At 34.6% G+C, this 21,492-nt stretch overlaps 1 protein-coding gene and 1 long non-coding RNA gene across 7 annotated transcripts in view; one reads left to right on the forward strand and one right to left on the reverse strand.

The window, feature by feature from the left end:
• Positions 1-21,492, forward strand: part of LOC118149217 (uncharacterized) — a 468,469-nt gene that overhangs the window by 377,389 nt on the left and 69,588 nt on the right. The window lies entirely within an intron of this gene.
• LOC118149216 (uncharacterized) overlaps positions 3,376-21,492 on the reverse strand; it is a 98,992-nt gene continuing 80,875 nt past the window's right edge. The window contains exons 7-11 of one of the 2 annotated variants that reach the window (XR_013529254.1): positions 21,214-21,309; positions 17,230-17,448; positions 17,005-17,130; positions 11,401-11,496; positions 3,376-8,093 (exon numbers count right to left, since the gene is read on the reverse strand). This is a non-coding gene — a long non-coding RNA (uncharacterized LOC118149216). Of the gene's footprint in view, positions 8,094-11,400; positions 11,497-17,004; positions 17,449-21,213; positions 21,310-21,492 lie in introns of both variants that reach the window. The other variant, XR_008477734.2, reaches the window with a different exon arrangement.

Below are 21,492 nucleotides of genomic sequence, written 5' to 3' on the forward strand. Positions count from 1 at the left end.
CCACAGTGCTGGAATTACAGGTGTGAACAATTCCTTGATTATCATTCAAGTTTATTATTGCTTCAACCAACAGAATAGAGTGGAAGAAATGCTGTGTGACCTCAGAGGTCGTTTGGATAGCACACCTGGTGATTCCTATAATATTATTGAGTTGTGTTCTTTTTTAAACTTATTTGGAATAAGTTTGTTCATTTTGAGTCTTGATTTTAGGTTTTTTAGGTTCCATTGCTTAGTCTAGGGCTAATTGTTACTGAAACAGGATTTTCTTGAATACTGTTACCCAACACTCTGTGAATGGAGTTTTTCTGGTATAGGTGAAGAGAACAGGCACTAATGCTGGCCCTGTGTAAACCCTGGGCACCATTCTCTAAAATTCTTTAATCCTTTTATGTCATTCTTTTGCCGGCTTTTAATTTCATGCATGTGCTGTTCTGTTGTATTACATGCTGCATATTTGAGAGGTAACTTCTTCAGATCTCTGGAGTTCTATGAACAGCTCTATTCTTTCCAGTATTGTGTCCTGCTAACTCTTTCCCATGGTCTCCCTAAACTCAGCTTCATCTCCTCAGTTCAGACAAACACACTTTGGGCTACATTTGAGTTTCACCACCCCAAAGTCCTGGAAATTCTCTCAGTACAATAATCAGGGTAAATGCAGGTATGTCTTATAAGTATTCCTTCTCCTTGAGCTCACATTCCTTTTTGACTGACTCTCACCATCTGAAATACAACTGTTTTATATATTTTACTTCTTTTTTCTTGTTTATTCCAGTCAGGAGACTAATTCTCATGCATGTTAGTTCACTTTTGCTAAAAGTAGAAAGAAGTCTCTGAAGTATTTGTTTAATCTTGGTTTCACCTGTCTCTTGATACATATTAACAAAAAGAAGCAAAAGTATGAAAAAGCAATTTTACTAATAATATTTTGGATTAATTGGACCACATTAGACTAAAATTATTAAATGATTAGTTAATCCTTAAATATTGTTTTCACTGTTTGTGTATGTGTGTATATACATATAGTACTATATCAAATTTCATGAATCATAGTTCATGGTAGTATAATGGCCAAATAAACAGGTGTTTATTAACCTCCAGCCTGGTAAGCCAGTATGTCTCATTTTACAGAAAGGTTATTAAGAACCTTGCTGAAAATAGGAATTCTGAAATTCAAAACCCGAACTTACGATTTAATTGTTACAAGGACTCAAAAGTTTACATTCATACCCAGGGAATTCTGATGCGAGTATTCAGTGGATCAGATTTTGAGAAACTTTCTAAACATTGTGAGTTACACAGTAGAAGGAGACTTAAGAAAATATGTACTATGCCCCCAAACTAAACTATAATGTTGCTTTAAAAAATTATATTGTTATTCCAAAGAGTTAGAGATCAACATATCATGGAGTAAATAAGTCCCTATTGTATTTGTAAATATCAGTAAATAACCTTTGATGTGACTGTCAGAATGTTACCTCCGTTTCAGTGTAACCCTTCTTAACAGCACTTCAAAGCTTCTTCTTGCTAAGTGTAACCCTCCTTAACAGCACTTCAACGCTTCCTATTGCTATTATTTCCTCCTTCATCCACTAAGAATAGAGGAAGATCTGGAAGGAATGGAAAGCTTGATGCTAAAAAAGAGTAGAAAAAATACTTATAAAATAAATCTTATTATATTATAAATGTGTCCTTGTTTAAAACAAAACTGTGGCCATCTCACTATAAACATGTAATTTTAGAATTCCTATCTTTTTGTAATGCTACCTATAATACAGGACAATATAACATAGCTATGATAAGCATATTTATATAGAGCAGTTACAGAGAAACCGTAGGTCATATCAAAGTGAGCACAATGCAACCATCTTTTGTGTGTGCCCCTCAAGGCATTCAGCTACCCAATAAAGAGTTCTTTGCTCTGGAATTTTTCTATATGTTTATTCACAAAATAATGCCAAAAAATTATGCTGATTTGATTTTATTGTCCTTGTGAATGTCACAACTTAATATTTCACAAGTCCTACAGGGTATTTTCTAAACTGCATAGATAAGACGACTATGATATTAAAAATTATAATAAAATGATACATTGAAACATTTTAACAGAAATAAGAAATTATACAATAAAGGAATATTACTTTTCATTTTTGTCAGGTTGAGTAACAGAATATCATGTCTGTTTGATCTTAACATTAATAATTACATTTTAAAGAAGTTCTTAAAGTAAAAACTATTTAAGTTACTCTTTACTTATTAGATTTTGTGTACCTTCTGCATCAATTTATAATTGCGTAACTAATCCTCTGCCTTAAGCTTTTACAGTCAAGTCAGAAAGATAGATTTAGTGGCAGATGATGATAAAATATGTTGGTTAGATATTGCCCAAGGAGCCAGATGGTGGGACAGGACTCACCAGTGATCATTCTCCTTACAGAAACATTAGTTTGAACAACTATCTATACATAAAAATACCTTCATAAGAGCTAAGGAGACCAGATGAATGGTCACAATACCTGTTTATAATATAATCATAAGAAAAGGGTAGAAAAAGTACTTTTACATTATCTGTGTCGCCCGTCCTTCAACCTTGGGTAGCATAACAAGAATAGTGATACTTCCCAAATTGGGAAAAGAAAGGGAAGTGAGCATAGGACTTTTCCTTGGAAACAAATGCTGGACCTACCCCAGTAAAACACAGCAAACCAGATACTCACAGCTTCTGACTCATGCTGGTATCCATGGCTTCCAGATATGCCTTGAACCCAGGTAGAAATACATAGGTTCTGTGAAGTAGACTCAATCTTCAGTCTACATCACCCTCAGCTAATTACAGCACCCTTAGGTAACCTCAGTGGCAGACAGACCCTGAAAAGACTCCAGGCATGTACCAGGCCAAACTAGCCTGAACATCCATGGGATTCCAGCCCAGCACTGCATCAGCCTCAGAAGTCTTTAGCTAAGGGCATCCTTCAGTACTGCAGTGACCAATGTGGTCCTGGGTTAAGGGACCGCACAGGTAGCCTATTCAGAAACTTGACAGGGTTACTGTTGAGGGGAATTCCTAGAAAAAGTCAGTCTGCAAGGACTACAATAAGTATCCACTTCTGCGCATGTGCAGACATTAATGTCTAGACACAAGGATCAAGAATAATCAGTAAAAGATGGCATCACCAAATAAAATAATATAGTACCAGTGATTAATATTAAAGAAATGAAAATTATGAAACATCTGACAAATAATTTTAAATATCTGTTTCAAAGAATCTTAGTAAACTTCTAAAAAATACTGAAAAACAATTCATTGAAATAAGAAAAATTGTAAGTGAACAGGAAAAGAAACAATGGAAAGATTGACATTTTAAAAATATGAAATAAAAATCGGAGCTAAATAATACAATGGAAAACATGAAAATGCAATACAGAAAGTATCAACAGCAGAAATGATTAAGCAGAAGAAAAAAATATAACACTGATATTTTAAAAATGCATAGAAGAAAAGAAAGCTCATAGGATTTATGGGATAGTATTGAACAAGTAAGTATTTGAGTCATTGGAGTTCAAGAGAAGAGAAAAATAAATCGATAGAAAGCGTATTTAAAGAAATAATCAGGGGAAACCTTCCAAACCTAGAGATAGATGTAAATAATCCAGATATAGGAAGATCTCTGATGAGCTTCAATACAAATAACATTATATTAAGACATAGTGTAATTAAACTGTCAAAAGTCAAAGACAAAAAAAAAATCTGGAAAGAAGCAAGAGAAAAAAAGCAAATACCATATAAAAGAGTTCCTGAAATTTTGCTTACACAGGTAAGGTTAGAACTGCCTTGGTAATGGCAGATGCCATTCCCCCCACCAAGCTTGACTGTCCCAGGCTGAGCTCAAACTGCTGTGCTGGCTGTGAAAATCTCAAGCCAATGGGTTTCAGTTTGCTGGTCTTTATGGGGGTGAGACCCACCAAGCCAGATCACTTGGCTCCCTGCCTTCAGCCCCCTTTTTTTCAGGGGAATGGGCGGCTCTGTCTCACAGGTGTTCGGGTGCCAGCTACAGCAGCCGTGCAGTTTTATGCTGGAAACCTGACCTGCTTGTCAATCCAGTGGGAATCTCCTGGTCTGTGGGCTGTAAAGACCATGGGAGAAGCCAGTATCTGAACTGGAGTGCCGGAGGAATGGCTGGTAACGTCCCCGATGGCCTCTGTTGAGTGGGAGCGGGGAGGTGGGGGGTCCTCTGCCCCTTGCACTTCCCAGGTGAGGCAGCACCCCACCCTGCCTTGGTTTGCTCTCCTTGGGCTACACCCACTGTCCAACCAGTCCCATTGAGATGAACCTGGTATCTGTTGAAAATGTGGAGAAGCCTACTTGATCATGATGGATGAGCTTTTTGATGTGCTTTTGCATTCAGTTTGCCAATATTTTATTGGAGATTTTTGCATCAATGTTCATCATGGACATTGGCCTGAATTTTTTTGTTTTTTGGTTGTGTCTCTGTCAGGTTTTGGAGTCAGGATGATGTTAGTCTCATGAAATTAGTTAGGGAGGATTCCATCTTTTGTGTTGTTTGGAATAGTTTCATCAATTCAGGGATTCAATGCAACAGGAATCTCCTGGTCTATGGGCTATAAAGACCATGGGAGAAGCGCAGTATCTGAACTGGAGATTTAAGTAATGATAAAAAAACATCCCAGTAAAAAAAGCTTGAGACCTGATGACCTCACTGCTGAATTCTATCAAACACTTAAAAAAGAACGAATACCAATCCTACTGAAACTATATGAGGAGGAGGAAATGCTTCCAAACTCATTCTATAAGGCCAGTATTAACCTGATACTGGAACCAGACAAAGATACATTAAAAAAAAAAAAGAAAAGAAAAGAAAAGAAGAAGAGAAGAAAAAGGAAAAGAAAACTACAGGCCAACATCTCTGATAAATATTGATGTGAAAATCAACAAAATACTAGCAAATCATATTCAATAATATGTTAGAAGGATTATTCATCGTGACCAAGTGGAATTTATCCCTGTGATGCAAGGATAGTTCAACATATGAAAATCAATCAATGTGATACATCGTATAGACAGCATGAAAAATAAAAACTATATGATCATTACAATTGGTGCTGAACAAGCACTTTATAAAATACTGTACCATTACTGATAAGAGCTCTCAAAAAACTGGGGCTAGAAGACACGTACATCAACATATAAAAGCCATGTACCACAAAATCATAGGTAGTGTCATATTAAATGGGGAAAAAATGAAAACCTTTTTTCTAAGATCTGGAACATGACAGAGATGCTCACTGTTTCCATTGTTATTCAACCTTTTGCTGGATCCATGAGACAAAACAAAGATATAAATGCATCCAAATTGGATAGGAAAAAATCAAATTATCGCTGTTTCGAAATGTATATTGATGGTATATTTGGAAAAAAACCCAAAGTGTCCACGAGAAAACTATTAGAACTGATAAAATATTCAGTAAAGTTCCAAGACAGAAAAATCAACCTGCAAAAATGATAGCATTTTTATATCCCATCAGTGAACAATGTGAAAAACAAATTAAAAAAAAGTCCATTTACAATTGACACATACAAAATTAATACTTAAAAAAAGATCTCTGTAATGAAACTATAAAATACTGATAAATGAAATTGAAGAGAACACTAAAAGAAAAATATTCCATGTTAATGGATTGAACAAATCAGTATTGTTAAAATGTACATACTACCAAAAGCAATCTACAGAGTCAAAGCAATTCACATCAAAATACCAATGACATTCTTCACATAAATAGATAAAACAATCCTAAAATTTATATGGAACCACAAAAGACCCAGAAGAGCCAAAGATACCCTAAGCAAAAAAAAAAAAAGAAGAAAAAGAAAAAAGGATACACATTACCTAACTTCAAATTAAAAAACAGAGCTATAGCAACCAAAACGTCATGGTACTCACATATAAACAGACACATGAGTCAGAGTAGAGAACCCAGAAACAAATCCACACACCTATAGTGAACTCATTTTCAAGGAAGTTTCCAAGAGCATACACTAGGGAAAAGTCTCTTGAATAAATCACATGCAGAATAATGAAACCAGAACCCTAGCATTTGCCATCTACAAAAAAAAAATCAAATCAAAATAGATTAAAGACTTAAATCTAATACCTCAAACTATGAAACTACTACAAGAAAGCATTGGGGAAATCCCAGGACATTGGTCTGGGCCAAGAGTTCTTGAGAAATACCCCACAAACACTGGCAACCAAAGCAAAAATGGACAGAGGGATCATATCAAGTTAAAAAGCTTCAGCACAACAAAGGAAACAATAAACAAAAGGAAGCTCACAGAATGGGTGAAAATATTTGCAAACTACCCATCTGACAAGGGATTAATAACAAGAATATATAAGGAGGTCAAACTTCTCTATAGAAAAAAATCTGATAATCTGCTAAAAAAAATGGGCAACAGATATGAATAGACAATTCTCAAAAGAAGACATACAAGTGGCAAAAAGGCATATGAGAAAGTGCTCAACATCAGTGACCATCAGAGAAATGCACATCAAAACTGCAATGGGATATTTTCAGACCTCAGTTAAATCGGCTTATATCCAAAACACAGGCAGTAACAAATGCCAGTGAGGATGTGGAGAAAAAAGAACCCTTGTTGGTGGGAATGTAAATTACTGCATCCACTATGAAAACAATTTAGAGTCTTCTTAATGAACTACAATGTTAGCTCCCATAAGATCCAGCAATCCCACTGCTGGGTATATACACAAAATAAAGGTAATCAGTATATGAAAGAGATATATGCACTTTTATGTTTGTCCAGCACTGTTTATAATGGCTAAGATTTGGAAGCAACTTAAATGTTCATTAACAGAAGAATGAATAAAGAAAATGTAGTACATATACACAATAAAGTGCCATTCAACCATAAAAATGAAAGAGATCCAGTAATCTGAAATAACATGAATGGAACAGGAGATCATTATGTTAAGTAAAATAAGCCAGGTTCAGAAAGACAAGCATCACATGTTATTACTTATTTGTGGGTTATAAAAATCAAAACAATTGAACTCATGGACATAGAGAATAGATTGATGATTATCAGAGGTGGAGAAAGTTAGTGGAGGCCTGGGAAATGGGGGAGGAGAGGATGGTTAATAGGAATGAAAATATTTGGAAAGAATGAATAAGACCTACTATTTGATAGCACAACAGGGTGTCTATATTTGATAATCATACATTTTAAAGTAACTTAAAACATGTAATTGGATTGTTTATAACTCAAATAATAAATGCTTGATGGGATGGATACTCCATTCCTCATGATGTGCTTATTTCAATTTGCATGTCTATATCAAAATATTTTGTGTAGTCCCATACATATATACACCTACTATGTATCCCCAAAATTTTTTAAAATCTGAAAAAAAAAATTATTAAAATAAGGCCAGGCACAGTGGCTCATTCCTGTAATCCCAGCACCTTGGGAGGCTAAGGTGGTTGGATCGTGAGGTCAGGAGTTCGAGACCAGGCTGTCCAACATGGAGAAACCCCATCTCCAATAAAAAATGCAAAATTAGCTGGGTGTGGTGCCCCATGCCTGTAATCCCAGCTACTCAGGAAGCTGAGGCAGGAGTATCACTTGAATCTGCAAGGCCCAGGTTGTGGAGATTGTGCCACTGCACTCCAGCCTGAGCAACAAGAGGGAAACTCCATGTCAAAAAATTTAAACAAATAAAAATGAGTGAGTCACTATATTGAATTAATGTGCTAATATTTATATTATATCTCAAATAATACTAAAAAGTAAGCATGAAGAGGGTAAGAAAAGGTGAGAAAACCAAGAGTACTACTACAGATATCTAATGAAAATAACAGCAAAGAAATTAGTGTGAAAATAGGGTGGGAAGGGAATATAGTGATGAACGTTATTTAAGGAGTAAAACCTCACTAGACTAAAGATGTTATGTAAATAGTCTCCATACCTTATATGATACTCTTTATCACAATGATATTTGCATGTTTACAGCTGACAATTTATTAGAAATCCAAGTAGTGGAAAAACTGTGATGGAAAACCTATTAGATAACCAAAAAGAAGGATTTATTTACTTAAATTATATAATTGGAGATATCATCTCAATTTATATTTGAATGACAGTGGTTTCAGAACTCTGAATTGTAGCTGAAAATTATTTAGAATTACTGATTAAAGTTTTAAACAGCTATTTAAATATTTTTGAAGATATCTTTATTTAAAAAAAATTAGATGCTTTTAAGAATGTTGTAGGAATTCTTGATAGAGATTTAAAGGTAAAAAATACATTTTTGAGAATCATTTTTTCTAAGCTTTATAAAATATTGTATTCTACCAGAATTTAATATACTAGAAAATCCCTGGGGAGTGCAACAAAAAGATTTGTATGTAGTTCTTATGTCTTTTTTCTGACTAATGGAAAACAAATGAAATGATGAAAAAGTCACATTACAGTCAGTCACACATCATAAATTGCCTTTCTTAGTGTGTCATTGTATAAAATGACTCAATGTGCCCCAGGGGAGAATTCCATTAGAACACATACCCTTTTCATTTAGAACCTAAGCTTCAAAAAGCAGAGAGGATAGAAAGTTAGTAACCTCATCTGAACAACGGATGTTATAATAAATGTAGGTAACTATGGTTGTAAAGCAAAGTGAAAAGTTATAAAAAATAGAAAATTTCCTTTCTCTAATAGTCCCTATGTAACAAGAGGATTGATCGATATCTAAAGGCCTATTTTCTTTATTTGACCACTTAGAAATAGTACAGCCATTATGGGACACATTATGGCAGTTAGTCAAAAAATTAAAAATAGAACTATCATATGATCCAATAATCTACACCCCGATATTTATTCAAAGGGAAATAAATCAGTACAGGCATGCCTCAGAGAGACTGCTGTTTTGATTTCTAATCATCACAATGTAGCAAGTCACACATATACTCTGATTTTCTAGTGTGTACAAAAATTATGTTTACCTTATAGTGTAGTTTAAGCGTATAAAAACATTATATCTAAAATCAATGTACATACTTTAATTGACAAACATATTTTATTAAGATTAAAAAGGTTGCTACTCATTTAAGATGGTTAGTATTTTATCATATTCATCCCTTATCGATTAAGAGTGTACGGGACAGACCCCGTCAGGTGGTGACAACAACCACCTACTGCATGGGATTCACCATTCTAGATGCCATTGAGAAAATCTGATTCATGGAAGGAGGTAAAAATATCAACATTAAGGGAAATTTGGAAGAAACTGATTCTGCCCCTTACGGTTAGTTAAAATACTAACCATCTTAAGTGAGTAGTAATCTTTTTGCTGATGGAAGGTCTTGTCTTGATGGCTGCTAACTGATTTGAGTGGTGGTTGCTGAAAGTTGGGATGGCTGTGGCAATTTAGTACAATAAAACAACTATAAATATGTAGTTACTTCAAATAAAAACTACTTAAAAAAGATTTGTGACAAAAATGTAATATCTGATGAGAAAAAGTAATGAAAATATTTAAACATGTTTTTTTGCCACATCAATTGACTTTTTCTTTCCTGAATGATTTCTCTATAGTATCTAATGTTGTTTGGTAGTGTTACCCACAGTGGAACTTCTTTCAAAATTAGAATCAATCTTCTCAAGCCCTGCTGCTGCTTTATCAACTAAGTTCTAAATTATGTGTTATCATTTTAACAAAGTTTACAGCATCTTCATCAGGAGTAGATGCCGTCTCAAGAAACCACTTACATTTGTTCATTCATAAGAAACAACTCCTCATCAGTTTTATCATGAATTTGTAGCAATTAAGTCACATTTCAGGCACCACTTCTAATTCAAGTTCTCTTGCTGTTTCCACCACATCTGCAATAACTTCCTTCACTGGAGTTTTGAACCCTCAGTGTCATCCATGAGGGGTGGAATCAATTTCTTCCAAATTTCCCTTAACATTGATATTTTTACTTCCTCCAATGAATCATGAATTTCCGTAATGGCATCTGGAATTGTGAATCCTATGCAGAAGGTTTTCCACTTACTTTGCCCAGAACTATCAGAGGAATCACTATCTATGGCAGTCCTAGCCTCAACAAATGATAGGGCCTGAAGCTCTAAATTACTCTTTGATGCATAGATTGTAGAGTAGATGTTGTGTTAGTGGGCATGAAGACAACATAAATCTCCCTGTACATCTTCACTGGAGCTCTTGCATGACCAGATACATTGTCAATGAACATTTTCTTACCAATAGGTATCAACAGTGGCCTTAAAATGTTCAGTAATCCATGCTACAGACAGATGTCCTGTCAGAAAGGATTTATCGTTCCTATTGCAAGCGCAGGCGGAGCTGATTTAGAAAGAGCCCTGGGATTTTTGGAATGGTAAATGAACATCAGCTTCAACTTAAAGTCACCAGCTGTATTAATACGTGCAGAGTGTTAGCTGGGCTTTGAAGCTTTGAAGGAAGACATTGCCATCATTCCATTAACTGTGAAAGTCCTAGATGGCATCTCTCTCCCATACTGGGAGAGAGAGAGACAAAACAGGGCTGTGTTGTCTACATTTGGAAAATGTCATTTTGGTGTAGCCTCCTTCACAGGTGGTGTTTGCTAAATCCTCTGGGTAACTTGTTGCAGCTTTTACCTCCGATCTTGCAATCTCACCTTGCACTTTTATGTTATGAAGATGGCTCTTTTTTTAAAGCTCATTAACTAAACTCTCCTAGCTTCATGCTTTCCTTTTATAGCTTCTTCATCTCTCTTAGCCTCCACAGAATTACCTTAGCAAGGTAAGGGCCTTGCTCTGGATTAGGCTTTGGCTTAAAGAAATTTTTTGGCTGGTTTGGTCTTCTATCCAAGTCACACAAACTATCCATATCACAATAAGGCTGTTTTGCCTTCATATCATTCGTGTGTCCACTGCAGTAGCACTTTTAATTTCCTTCAAGAACATGTCATTGGCATTCACCACTTGGCTAACCGTTTGGCTCGAGGCCTAGCTTTAACCTATCTTAGCTTTTGAGGTGCCTTCTTTATTAAGCGTAATTACTTCTAGCTGTTGATTTAAGGGAGACACAGGTCACTTTTCCTGTTCCTTTTCATTTAGTGGTCACTGTAGTGTTATTAAATGGCCTTATTTCAATACTGTTGTGTCTTAGGGACCAGAGAGGCTCAAGGAGAGGGAGAAATACAGGGAAACTGCCAGTGGTGGAGCAGTCAGAACACATACAACATTTATCAATTAAATTTGTTATCTTATATTGGTGTGCTAATGGCACCCCTAAACAATGACAAAAGTAACATCAAAGACATCTGATCACAAAATACAGTAATTTCAAATATTGCAGGAATTACCAAAATGTGACACAGAGCCATGAAGTGAGCCCATACTTTTAGACAAATGACATCAGTAGACTTGTTCATTGCAGACTCATGACAAAACTTCATGTTCTAAAAGAGAAAATATATGTGAAATATAAAGTGCGAAAAATTAGGTGTGCCAGTGTGTTGAAGTTATATATGCACACACCCCCATATTTATTGCAGCACTTTTCACAGTAGCCAAGATACGGAATGGACTTAAGCCAAGATAAGGTGGAACTATATAGATGGATAGATGATAGATACCATGGAATACGATTCAGCCATAAAAAAGAATAAAATCATTTTATTCAGGGCAACATGGATAAGCCTGGAGGATATTAGGTTAAGTAAAATAATTTAGGCATGGAAAATAAATGCATGTTCTTACTCATATGTGGGGCTAAAAAGCTGAGCTTATAGACATGAAGAATAGAATAGTAGGTAAGAGAAGTGGTAAAGTAGGGACAGGGAGGGATTCTAAATAATTCTGTTTCACACACAAACACACACAATTGAAAATTCTCTCAAAATGAAAAGTAGTTTTGTACTCATGCCCTGCTACATAATACTTACAATCCACTTTCTGTAACAACCCTGTCAGCCTTGCAAATGATATGAAATAGTTTGCGCACAATCCAAACCAGTAGGCACTCTTCAGAAAGAATATAATTTGACTGGTATATGTTGCAGATTTGGTATTTTCCCAAATATTTACTTTTCATTATAAGACAAAGAATTTTCATACTGATAATGATGGACACATATAGGTGAAGCAGGATTTTAAAAACGATGTCCATAATGTTGTCAGTAAAATTAAGATGCTAGCTAGGCATGGCCTTTATCATTGCTTAATCCCTTTATGACCTAAAATATGTGTGGAGTTTCTCATTATTAGAACTTACTTTTAAACTTTTTATTATAGCTATTATTCAGAAAAGGTGTTAGTATTGAAAGGCACAAAACTAAGGAATACTATATTAGTTATACGAGCATATATTATTATCCAAATTTCTACTTCTACACCATATCTACCCCTTCATCTTTATATAATCTCAAATCTTTTTTTTTTTTAAAAAAAGAAACTTATTCTCTTTTTCACTTTCCATTTGTCTCAGCATTTAGCTGTTGTGTGGTAACAACATTCATAACTTGAGTATCTGGTTTACTCTTTTTGTTCATCACAACTCAGTGGAAATTTTGATTTAATTGCACAAGCACATTTTCAACACGGTAATTTTTCCAGCCCTTTCTAAGTTCTAGAGCTGAAGAATTTTTCCCTTCATCGTTTCTTTTCTCTCTCTCCTTTTCTTTTTTAACCTTCCTACACTCATGGTTGGTCAGATTCGAGTCTAATGGTAATGTAATACAACTACACTAAGAATAATGTGGACACTTAGACACTCATGCAGTATAAAGAAACAGGTGAAATTAATTTGAATTCTATAATGTATTTAAACCATTATGTTCAAAGTATATTGGACATTGATAAATGTTCCTCAGTAGACAAATGATATCACTTACAATATGCACCATTCATAGTCAAGATGGTAGCAAGAAAGTTTACAGTGTATAAGCATCTTGGAAATTAGAAAAAACTCAGGAAATTGCAAGAATTATAAGCAGCATAAAAGATATCTTTGCATCCTAATAAACAGGTTTTTTGAAACAGGAATCAACTGAGTTACCGAAAAGTTAAAAATGATACTTTTCTTGCACAAGAGGAATGAGATTATACCTATTACACTATTAACAATAGAAATTTTATTCTAATATAATTATTTTTGATATGCCAGCAAAATTATTTTACAATTTATTTGAAATAATTTAAACAAAATAATTATACAATATGGGTCTCAAAAGAGCTCATGATCTTAACGAGATGACTTGAAACATGCAAATTATAACACACAATACTATTGTTTTTCCATTGGTCACACGTTCATCATATTCACTGATGTTTTTCACATACATTGTCTAATATAATCTTTGGAAAGCTACAGGTATGCTTACTACTACTTTCTGCCTCTCAAAGTAACCAAAAACAACTTTTTCTGTTTTGATAATTTCAAAACTCCATGTTATAACCATAATTTCCACATGTCCATTAGCAGTTCCCTTAGTAACAAAAATTATATGCTTTGTCTTTTAAACTGAAATTTTGTTTTATTTTCTTCCAAAAAAAGGTTTTATTAAATCAGAAAATAATATTCTATTTAAAAAGAAACAACTAAAAAGAGATAGCTAAAAACTGAAAGGTCTGATTTCTTCAAAGTTGTTGAACATTGTGAGAAAATGGTGGAATTAAAATAAAATATAATGCACATGTAGATATACAGACATCTTAATTTTTTAAAAAGTCCCTCTATGTAGAATTAAAAATAAAGTCCCTTTAGGTAGAATTTTTAAAAAGTCCATGTAGAATTAAAAAAAAAAAAAGTCCTTCATTGTAGAATTAAAAATATACATGTAAAATCTATATAAATGTTTATATGTACATTTCTCTATATCCACGACTGGAAGAAAAAGGCAGAAATTTTCTACCATCTGCAGCTTATTCTTCTGCCTTTGAGAATGCTTGAAAAAAAATAAACATTAATTTATCAAAATTCTTTGTGAATATGCAAATCAATTATCTGATAGCTTCTAATAGAGAAATATAATGGAGAGGAGTATTCTATGAGATGTTTTTAGCATGATGCATCTGGTCTGTCTGGCTGCTTATGGCAAATGAACCTAGAATGTACATATTTCTGGGGTGTGGCCAAGTTATATGGTTGAGTTGGTGCATACTTGTTTTTGTGCACTAATAATGTATATTTCTTTCTTATTTGGAGCCCAGTGACACCACATCAGTTGCTCAAAATCATCCACAATGGATTGACATGACAAAAAGTACCATACACATCAAATCAGCCTTTCATCTCTCCCTTCCTCCACCAGAGAGCAAAGTGTTAAGCAATTTACAGCATATCATTTTCATCATTCCCCTTACATTATTTATTTTCATTATAAACAAAGGCTCCTTTCTTCCTTCCTCTCTTCCTGCCTTCCTCTCTCCTTCTATCTCTCCTTCATTTTTCTTCCTTCCTTCCTATTTTCTTTCTTTCTTTCTCTTCCTTTTCGTTTTCTTTATTGCTTCCTTGCTTGCTTTCATCTTTCTTTCTTTCCTCTTTCTATCTCTCTTTCTATTCCCCTCTCTTCCCTTGGTCTCTCCTCTCTTTTCTTCTTCTTTCCTCACCTCTCTTTATTCTTTTCTTTTTTATTTTCTTTCCTGACAGAGTCTTGTTCTGTTGCCCAGGCTGGAATGCAGTGGCATGATCTCAGCTCACTGCAGCCTCTGCCTCCCTGTTCAAGCAATTCTCCTGGCTCAGCCTCCTAAGTAGCTGTGATCATAGGCTCTTGCAACCACACCCAGCTAATTTTTTTGTGTGTGTGTGTGGTTTTAGTAGAGACAGGGTTTTACCATATTGGCCAAGCTGGTCTTCAACTGCTGACCTCAAGTCTGCCTGCCTGGGCCTCCCAGAGTGCTGGGATTACAGGTGTGAAACAGCCAAAAAGCTCCATCTTTAAAAAAACTTTCTCTCTTTTCTTTGTCTGAACTAAAATATGCATCTTTTCTTAGGTCACTATTTCTCATATGGCATCGTGAGGATTTGCTAGTTTTCATGTAGCCCATGCTCACTGGACTAGGCCTGCAAGAAAATTCCAGGTTTAGCTATGTAATTGTGAAGTGTGTAATGGAACTGCTTCACTGTGCAATTATTGGAGTATATAATTGGAGATGCTTCAAGATCAGTATTGTTCCCTTTCTGTAAAATAATTTTCATATGCGTCACTGAGGTATCTGTTATTTTAAATATGAAGCAGGGAGCTTAACAAAAAAGAATCCAGGAAGGTGTGTTGACGTTTTTCAGATTCTATCATGACTTACCTGTGACACGTGTTTACATGCATTTATTTTTTCTCTTTGAATTCTTAGAACAGTTTGAATTTGGGTGACATCTCAGATCCTTGGTGCCAAATTCTACAATCTGAATCAGTATATTACCAACAAATAGTGAAGTGTGAAAACATTTAGTAGCATGGCTACTGCTGCTTCTTCCACCCTACACTTCATTAATTTAAAAAATAAATTACATAAATCATAAAAAATTTTTAAATTATTTTTAATAAATTAAATTAATAAATTTTTAAAATGTAGAATCCAAATAGGAGCAAGAATATGAAGATTTAATAACAACCACAAAATGCTCAAAGCAAATCAATAAAGAAATCAGTAAAGGCCTCTAGAAGTAGTTAAGAATCATGAATTGGTGTTTGTGTAAAAATGAGGACTGCAACATGGGGCAGAGGGGGTTGTGAAACAATGCTAAAAATACAAGTTAGGGAAAACATTTTAGCTGGAATTTTTCTCTCCAAGACAAATATTGCCTTAACTTACACCGACAGCACAAGCCATCAGGAACTATGGGATAAGATAAGGATATTGTGAAAGCCCTGCTGAAGTGAGGATTTCATGTTACCAGGCAGCAGTTTACTCACTCACCATTGGGAATTAATTCCCAAAGTCTGTTTTCTTCTAAAACTACAAGGTTTTTGTTCAGGATAAGTCTTTGACCAAAAGAGTTTCCTGATGGAGATCCAATAAAGGGAAATGGCTATTGGTTGGGACTTTGAAGATAACTGAGTGAGGAGCTCAGCAGATTCTTTCCTGAACAGCCAGAAGAAAAACTGAAAACATTCTCAAAAACACGATTTGAAGACTGCAAAATGACAAGGCTAATTTAGCAACACATATTCAAAATATCTCCTAAATGTCAGAACAATTGTAGTGTTTACTATGTTAATCACAGGCTGCTCTCCCCATTGCGTCCCAACTCCACTGTGAAAAATTACACATGGCTAAGCAGGGCAGACTGTGAGGAACAGCAGCTCCCTTGTCTGATGCACAAAGTTGGCTTCAGTTGGAGCAAAATGCAGAGAAAATCCATGCTCAGATCTTAAAAGTCTTATCTAAGGCCACATGGCCAGTTAGCAGACCAATCTGGCTGAAAGCTCTAAGAATTCTTGAACTTTCAGAAGGTCTTAACAGCAAGCCATGAATTTTTTAAGATTTCACATTTGGTTCCCCAGCCTGAATCTGCCTGAAACCTCTCATTACTGCTACTTTTTGGAATGCTCCTAAATGCAAATCTCATCTATAATGTCATAGAATTCTATACCCAGATACTTTAGTTACATTGTAAAGAACCTTCCCCATCCTCATCACATACAACATCTTCTAACAAATAATTTGGCTGTTCTCTTTGCCAGAAGTAAAATATAGATCTCTCCTGAGGTCACTCTTTCTCCTGTGGCTCATCTATAGAAGACTGCTAATTTTCCTGTAGCCTATGCTCCTAATGTCCCAAGCTGATCTGGTGCTACCATTCATATGCATTGTTCCCATTTCTAGGTTTACCTCTTCAGATAATAACATCTTCAGTTCATTTTCACTAGCATAATTCTCTAAACCTACAGAAATGGGTCCAAACTGACTAAAATCTGGACTCTGGGTCACAATTTACTTTCCTGCCATCATCACAGATGACTTACATGTCTTTGTAGATGATGAAATGAATGTGTTTGTTTCATAGTCTCAATACCACTCTAACTTCTATGTCCTGTTTTCCACACCTTCCAAGAACTTTCTCTCCTTTGCTCATTTGGTCATATCTCAATCTAGAATTTGATTATACCATAACTGTATTAGTCCATTTTCACACTGGTACCAAAGACATACACAACAATGGGAAGAAAAAGAGGTTTAATTGGACTTACGGTTCCATATGACTGGAAGGCCTCAGGATCGTGGTGGGAGGTGAAAGGCATTTCTTACATGAGAGTGGCAAAACAAAATGAGGAAGAAGCAAAGCAGAAACCCCCGATAAAACCATCAAATCACAGGAGACTTATTCACTGCCAAGAATAGCATGGGAAAGACTGGCCCCCGTGATTGAATTACCTCCATCTGGGTACCTCCTACAACTGGTGGGAACTCTGGAAAATACAATTCAAGTTGAGATTTGGATGGGGACACAGCCAAACCATATCAGTAATGTTTTACATAATTTCAAAAAACTCATTGAACCTTCATAACAAATTCCTAACTTTCTACTTTTCTTAATCTCTTATTTCTACCTCTGTTGTTCTTTGGCTTTCACAAGCTTGTAAATACTCTCACTCTTTCATATGCTACTCTTTTAATTTTAGCTCCTAGTTCCTTTTTTTTAAGTATTTTTTATTCAACCACAATTGTAGCTAACTGCACATTTAGCCATCTTATTTCTTTAAAACGTTTCTATATTCTGTAGAATCATATATGTTAATAGCCTTTTGTTAATCCTACCAATCATATTTTTTCCTGTTTTTTTTTTTTTGAGCCTAGCTAACCATGATACAGTTTAAATTTGTGGTTTCTGATCTCCAGTGTTTATCAGTCTTTCTTTGTACTAATTATTCTTTTTAAATATTCCAATTTTTAATATTTGTGGGCACATAATAGGTGTATATATTTATGGGATAGCTGAGATGTTCATTCTCATACAGGCGTGCAATGTGAGATAATCACATAAAAAATGGAATATCCATTCATCCCATCAAGCATTTATCATTTGTGTAAAAAGCAATCTAATGTACTCTTTTGGGTATTTTTAAATGTATAGTTAAATTATCATTGACTATATTCACCCTGTCATATTATCAAATAGTACATCTTATTCATACTTTCTAAAGTATGAATAACTACCTCTACCTGTCTCTGCCAGCACCCCACTACACTTCCCAGCCACTGGTAACTATCCTTATACTATGTCCATGAGTTTAACTGTTTTGATTTTTAGGTCTCACAAATAAGTGAGAAGATGTGACGTTTGTGTCTGTGCTTGAATTATTTCACTTAACATAGTGACCTCTAATTCCATCCATGTTGTTGCAAATGACAGGATCTAATTCTTTTTATGGCTTAATAGTACTCCATTGTGTTATGAACAACATTTTCTTTATCTGTTCTTCTGCTGATAGACACATTGCTTCCAAATATCAGCTATTGTGAAAAATGCTGAAAGAAACATGGGAGCACAGATATCTCTTTGATATACTGATTTTCTTTCTTTTGAGGATATACCCAGCAGTGGGAATGCTAGATCATATGGTAACTCAATTTCTAATTTTCTGAGGAACCTCGAAACTGTTCTCCATACTGATTGTGCTAAGTTACATTCTACCAACAGGGTACAAGGATTACCTTTTCTCCACATCTTCACCAGTATTTGTTATCATCTGTCTTTTGAATGTAAACCATTTTATGTGGAGTGAGAAGATATCCCATTCTTAGATATCTTTCTCACAAATGCTTAGAGAGCTGTGATATTCATCACCTTCTCAGATGCCTGTTTGCCATTTGTATGTCTTCTTTTGAGAAATGTTTATTCAAATCTTTTGCCCACTTTTATTAGATGTTTTCCCCATAGAGTTGTTTAAGTTCCTTGTATACTCTGGTTATTAATCCCTTGTCAGATGGGAAGTTGTTTTTCACTTTGTTGATAGTTTCCTTTTCTAAGCAGAAGCTTTTTAACTTCATTTGATCCCATTTGTCCATGTTCGCTTTGGTTGCCTGTGCTTGTGAGGTATTGTTCAAGAAATATTTGCCAAGACTAATGTCCTGGAGATTTTTCCCAATGTTTTCTTGTAGTAGTTTCATAGGTTGAGGCCTTAGATTTAAGTCTTTAATTGATTTTGATTTCACTTTTGTATAAGGTGAGAGATACATGTCTAGTTTGATTCTTCTGCATATGGAGATCCAGTTTTTCCAGTACCATTTACTGAAGAGACTGTCTTTTCCACAGTGCACGTTCTTGGAAACTTTGTTGAAATAAGTTCGCTACAGATGAACTTACATGAATTTGTTTCGGTGTTTTCTATTCTGTTTCATTGGTCTATGTTTATTTATTTATTATTTTTTACTATTCAGTACCATGCTGTTTTGGTTACTATACCTCTGTAATATAATTCAAAGTAAGGTAATATAATTCCTCCAGTTGTGTTCTTTTTACCTAAGATATCTTTGGCTATGCTGGGTCTTTTGGGGTTCCACATATATTTTAGGATTTTGGTTTTTATTTCTGTGCAGAATTTGTCATTCTTATTTCGATAGGGATTGCATTGAATCTATATATTGCTTTGGGGAGTAGGGATATTTTAACAATATTTAATCTTCCAAACCCTGAACATGAAATACTTTGCCATTTTTTGGTGTCCTCTTCAGTTTTTTTCTTTAGTTTTTTATACTTTTCCTTATAGAGAACTTTCACTTTTTTGCTTAGGTTAATTCCTGGGTATGTAATTTTTTTGTGGCTATTTTAAGTGAGATATTTAATTTTTTTTTTTAGATTGTTCACTGTTGGCATTTAGAAATGCTACTGACTTTTTACTTAATATGCTGCAACTTTACTGACCTTTTAAAATTAGTTCTAGTATTTATGTTGGTATCTTTAGGTTTTCCCAAATACAAGATCATGTCTACAAACAAGGATAATCTGACTTCTTTTGTTTCAGTTTGGATGTCCTTTCTTTCTCTTGACTGATTGCTCTAGTTAGGACTGCCAGTACTGTGTTGAATAACTGTGGTAAAAATAGGCATCTTTGTCATGTTCTAGTTCTTAAAAGAAAGGATTTCCATTTTTTCCCCATTTTTGGGAAACTAGACTAACCCACAGCTAGTACCACACTTTCCATTTTTCAGTGTGGTACTAGCTCTGGGTTAGTCATATATGGCTTTTAATTATGTTGAGGTATGTTTCTTCTATCTCCAGTTTTTTCAGGATTTCATAATGAAGGATGCTGAATTTTATCACATGCTTTTTCACATCAGTTGAAATGATTACATGGTTTTATCCTTTATTCTTTTGATATGATGCATCACATCAATTGATTATGTATGTTGAATCATCCTTGCATCCCAGGAATAAATTCTAGCAATCTTTCTTTGAAACCTTTTAAAATGCCAATAGTCAATGTCATCTCATACTTCCTATGGGATCTCATGAAAATAATCATTACCAACTTTCTAATCTGGATCCTTGTACACTTTATATTTGGGGAAATCTGTTTAATTAAATGTAGCTGAAATGAGAATTTACTCATTCAACATGGCTGCCAGCCTAGATTATTTAATGCCATTACAGTATATTATAATCTACAGAGATGTTAATTAATATGAACATTTTAATGACTGCCTGTTAAACTGAGCATTTTAAAAACACATTCTAGCAACTTCAATTTTAATCATGTCACTAATACAGTTTATCTTTTTGACAGTAGAGCAATATAAAAAAATTTTGGAAGGTATGTTCTATACATTTATTTCCTGGAAGACCAGAGATGGAGGAAATAAAAAAATCAGAGGTTATAGCTATTGAAGAAAATCTAGAGGCATTGAAAAAGAGCATCTTCAGGAATATTTTTGTTGAAACACTATTAAAGATTCCACAGGAATTATTATGTGAGAAATTTAGCAGAATGTCCAATGATGGAAGCGTTAAAGCACATTAGATAGATTTCATTCTTAGCACTGCCTACAACTGATGTAGAGTGAATTATAAAATCTAATGTAAGTTTTTTTCAGCCAAATTGAAAAAATAGATAGGTAAATAATGACAATTTAAGGAAAAAATATGACTATGAAATTGGTATATCATCGAATGATAACATGTACAGGCAAACTACATTAATATATATTTTTATAGAGAAGTAAGTATTCCCCACCTTTTTCATTAGTATTTCAATTCCTCACATTCTTTGCATTCTCCTTTTTTCTGTAGCCATCCTTTGTATAGTCTTTTCATTCATATATCTTTTGAACTACAAAGAAAAAAGTGAGTTCATAATATAGCTATTCTCCTGGCTCCTTTCACCATAGTTCCAAAGAGCTAATTGAGTGTGACACCCCTTTTCTGCTTGACAGAAACTGCCTGCTGTCAGCATGATTTCACTTCTCATAAAATTGTCATTGTTGTTTGACCTGTCTCCTTCAGAAAGGATGCC

Source organism: Callithrix jacchus, chromosome 18 (assembly GCF_049354715.1).
Source record: "Callithrix jacchus isolate 240 chromosome 18, calJac240_pri, whole genome shotgun sequence".
Lineage (NCBI taxonomy): Eukaryota > Metazoa > Chordata > Mammalia > Primates > Cebidae > Callithrix > Callithrix jacchus.